This window comes from Ixodes scapularis, unplaced genomic scaffold, assembly GCF_016920785.2.
Source record: "Ixodes scapularis isolate PalLabHiFi unplaced genomic scaffold, ASM1692078v2 PGA_scaffold4__175_contigs__length_147842914, whole genome shotgun sequence".
Taxonomy (NCBI): domain Eukaryota; kingdom Metazoa; phylum Arthropoda; class Arachnida; order Ixodida; family Ixodidae; genus Ixodes; species Ixodes scapularis.
The window spans coordinates 62,244,235-62,249,036 of NW_024609879.1; the positions used below are offsets into that span (position 1 = coordinate 62,244,235).

At 47.8% G+C, this 4,802-nt stretch overlaps 1 pseudogene; it reads right to left on the minus strand.

Annotated features, from left to right (window-relative positions):
• Positions 1-685: 685 nt before the first annotated feature.
• LOC115313299 lies at positions 686-2,080 on the minus strand (annotated as a pseudogene).
• Between the last annotated feature and the right edge of the window lie 2,722 nt (positions 2,081-4,802).

The following is a 4,802-nucleotide window of genomic DNA, read 5'->3' on the forward strand; positions in this document are numbered from 1 at the left end:
CGCTTCCTTGCAACTCCTTCGTTGTCTGCCAGCTGAATGTTCATTGGCTTCCAAGCTAAGGCCACCTCGTACCGTCCGGTAGTTTGCTTGATGGATGATGTAAATGCTCTGACAACTTCATTCTCCTCTTCCTTTTGTGGGAGGTTAGGATCGGTGATGCCCATGCTTTCCAGCTCCCAAAATGACCGGAGCTCGGTAGACAATGAGCATGTGCTTCCACCCACATTGGCCTTCAGAACTGCCGCAATAGAACAGGAGGCAGTCAAACCGCTCTGGGAAATCGGTCCTTGAAGTGTCCATCCTAAGTCTGTTTTGACAGCGACTAGAGTGCCTTGCACTTTTTGGATCTCACCAGAGACAAGAGTCCAATAGTAGTCAGCACCGATAAGAATGTCAATGCCATGTCTTGTTAACTGGGCTGGTGGCAAGGTGACGTCTGCCAGATCAGCTATCTGTACTTGGACTCCTTCCATTACACTCTCAGGTAGAAAAAGATGATCGGAGCAAATCTCTGGTATCTCCAGAGCTTCTAGGCAGTGCTTCTTTTGGCTGCACTGGCTTTTCGGCCAGGCTCGTACCCTTCTGCGTTTTTCCTTGATGATGTTTCCTGCTCCTCCAAAAGGGTAGATAGTAATGTCTTCTTCACCAACAACCTCGAGCTGCAGCTTTCGTGAAAGTTCTTCTATCACAAAAGTTTGTTGGCTTCCTCCATCAAAAAGGATGCGCGTGAGAGCTCTTTAATGTTCCCTTCTGCCCAGACCTGAGCTGTATGAAGTAGTACAGCAAATGTTTTATCGCTCTTCCTGCCAGTCGAAGAGTGTAACTCTGCTGCGGTGTTCTTACTTTTCTTCCAGGATGGGTCACACATTTGAGTTATGTGCCTTCGCCCGCATGTTTCACATATGATTCTTTTGTTGCGACATTCTTTGGAGGAGTGTCCCTTGATCGAACACCGGAAACATCGTCCTGCTTCTCAAAATCTTTGCTTCTTCTCCTCCAGAGAAATTGATGACTGACAATATCGTGTAGCGTGGTTCTTCATGGCACAGAATGCGCACGGTTCAGTCTGCTTGGAGCGACTAGTTGAGGAAACAGCAGCGGCTGATCCCTTGAGAGAAGCCTTTCCGCCTTCTGTTATCTTTGTATGGCTCATACTCTTGGCTTCTCGCTGACGAACTTGTTGAGCCTCTTCACGGCTTTCCACTTCGAGCTTAAGAAAGCGTTGTAGGCTCTCTATTTTGGTACCGTCGTTTTCCTTGTCCGTAGGACGTCAACACTTGTGGTAGTCAATGACTAACTCTCCTGGCAGCATTGTCAGTAGCGCAGAGCAGAGCATAGCTCCGTAAGTGTCGCTCTTCACCCCGAGCGCGGTGAGAGCGGCCATATTACGTCGCAAGTGGTCATAGAGACGTCGCAATCCGCTCACCTCGCTCGAGTGTCGTACTGCTGGCAAATCAAGTAGTTGGGAGAGGTGTTCTTGAATGAGAACGTCAGTCCGACCGAAGCGCTCCCTGAGAAGCTCAACAACGGTATCGTAGTTTTCTCCCGCTGCTTGAATGCCGGCTATCGCCGATGCTACCTTTCCCGTAAGCGCCGACCGCAGGTACAAGAACTTCTCAGCGTTAGAAGGGCTATCGTTGTCTTGTATGGCTTGCTTGTACTCTTCCCAGAAGGGTTGCCAATCGGTAGCTGCACCGCCAAACCGTTGAGACTCTAGTTTCGGCAGCTTCACCTTAGAGGTTGCAACGTGTCCGTCGCCGTCGTTGTGAATCCGCGTTGTACCGGCTTGGGGCCTCGCTCGTCGGAGTTCCTCTACCTCCTGTGCGATGGTGGCGATGTACGTGACGATCTTGTCATATTCAATCGTGCGGGCGTAGTTTTGCTCAGCGTCTCCGTCAGGTACCACTGGTTCGATGGATGCGTTCACGTTGCTCAGCTGTATTCGCAACTCACTGAGCCTCACCGATAATACGTTGAAGCTTCGCTCGTCGCAGTGGCTTGCGATAGCTGCGTCGATGTCGGAGATCAGTCTCGTTACTTGAGACCTCAGAGCCGTCCGCTTTTGCTTTAGTTGTTCCATGGCGTCTCTGGGTCTCGCGGCGTTGCTGGCGTTGCGGCGTCACTAGGCCTCGTAGAGCGATAACGTCGGTAGCGTCGTTGGAGCTCGCTCTCTTGCGGCGTCCCTTGGCACGTTTCGTTTCGGCGTCACTAGGCCTCGTTGAGTGATAATGTCGGTAGTGTCGCTGGAGCTCGCTCTCTTGTGGCGTCCCTTGGCTCGTTGAGTGATAACGTCGGTAGCGTCGTCGGAGCTCGTTCTCTTGCGGCGTCCTTTGGCGCGTTTTCTTGGCGCGTTTCGTTGCGACGTCACGAGGCCTCGTTGAGTGATAACGTCGGTAGCGTTGCTGGGGGCTCGTTCTCTTGTGGCATCCCTTGGCTTGTTTCGTTGCGGGTGGATGCCCAGTCGTCATTCCGTCGTGACTATATCGTTGTCATCTCAAGTTTTCGGCACCAAAATGTTAAACTCCGCCGCGAGGAACGAGCCGTACGCCATGTTTTGACAAAACCAAAAGAGAAGATGACGATGTTTATTGGGACTGCGTCATGTGCGATGGCTCTACAAGAAAAACGAAAATTGAGTTTCTTCATGAAATGCCCTTCACGGGCCCTTAAATATTGAATGAAATGAAACACCTTCTAAACACTGTTATAGTTGTTTTGAAGTTTACTGTGTATGACTTCATCCACCGAAAATGTAGGGGTCACTCTTTACCATGCGGTGAACACGCACGCAGTCGGAGACGCGATCAGGACCCATATTCCAGGCACCCACTACAGACCGTCAAAGCTGGTACAAAACACAAGGTCGAAAAGCTCGCGGCTATAGACAGGCGCTGGCACCTGGGTAGGACACTGGCAAGCAGAAAAATATGTCAAAGGTTAATGTAAAACAGACACGAGGCGTGGCAAATGCCGTCACCCTGACAGACTACTTCCTTAAAAAATAAACTAAGTAAAGAAACATAGCCTTTTTTATTGAATGAAAGACTGCAGATAACTGATGCTAAGGTGGCCGCTACTGTGGGGTTTTTCCCAATTTAATCATTGACAGCTAGGCGTTATGGAACACAGTGCTGTTTCATTTTGACATAGTCTATAGCGAAGCGCTGAAACAACACAGTCCCTCTTTAAAGAGCGCATCCCATGGCACCATGTTCGACGAGATGCTTCTGGCACACATATGTTTTACACGTTTGGAAATATAAGTGGCGGTGTGGGGTTTTCATAAGCAAGTCTCAATATTGAATGTCATAGTACTTTTTTTTTTCTGGTGACTGACTTTTTTTTACACTCAAAGCTGATTTTTTACTTGCTTTTTTAAGCTTCAGTGCGCTGTAAGACTTAATAAATTATTAAACTAGATTTCATCGAATATATGATGAAGAACGAGACTCACACGAATCACATTTCGTACGTTTTATTTTTATTATTACGAGGGGTTTTGTAATATGAGGAGTGGAATATTGGACAGGAGGATCTGCAAGCTTGAACACAGGTGGCGGGTTTACCTTTCATGCATCTGGCTGAAATGCAATTACACCGGATTCGCGCAGCAGCGTCCAAGGTTTCAGAGGCTCGCGATTACAGGGACAGCTGCATGTACACCGGAAAAAGTGCGGGGGTTCCACAACCAAGTGCGTTTGAGCACCGCAGCTCGAAGCAAGTGGCGCCAAGGCTCGCTGCTCGTTTCAATTTGGATGAGCGTGGTACAGGCGTCTATAGTCGTGTGTTGCTACGTGATGCACGTTAAAGACACCAGGTAGCGGTGGAACTGCACTAGCTAACTTTTACATCTACAGCAACGAATGCCCTATCGGGGTTGAATATTTCCTCGCTGTTAAACAAACGCAAACTTCAATTATTTCACATTGGAAGTTTTCTCAGAAAGAATGCGGTACATTGCAAAGCAAGTGCAGTTATCATAAGGGCGACACGCTGCTACGGAATCGAGGCAAACTAACCAGACGGCACGAGGTCATCCACACTACTTCTTGAACAACCAAAAAGAAAAACCGCACTCGTTTGTGTCCTCTCGATGCACGTCGCACGATCTGTAAAATATTTGATGGCAACCGTTTCAGTAAACAGACGAGGCTAAGAAGCGTTCCTCCTGATAACCCATTTAGGCTAACCAAAATGCACGTGTCCCGACGTCCGAAATATTGGACAGCGACGGCGACGCCGACGGCGACGCCGACGGCGACGCCGACGCCGCTCAAGTCGGAAACAAGCGCCTAAGAGCTGCGCTCTAAAAAAAAAGAATAAGCGAAAATGACTTTGACGATACCAATATGCTGAGCGCAGTAATTGACAATAATCGAAGGCCTGTGCCGTGCACATTCGAACTGATAACAAAGAAGACAATATGGAGAGAACTTCAATACAACACTCAGGGAATCACACGATATATACATATTTAACTTCAAAGGCAGTGAAACAACAAAAAGTAACACCGGGGCGATATACTTACGTTTTAAACACAGTAAAGACGTCTAACAGCATCCTCAAACATTAAAATATCGTTGTGACTGACGATATGCTCGAGAAGCTTATTCCAATCGTTAATCGAATTTCCAAAAAATTAATAATCGAAAACATCAATTCTGGCCATCTATGACTGCAATGCTTTAGAATGATTTTGTCTAGCTGATCTGTTGGTAAGGTTCCTCAAATAAATGTCGCGGTTCATCTTTACTTGGCAATGATAAATCAGAAACAAATGCTTGAACCGTGCGATTTTTCTC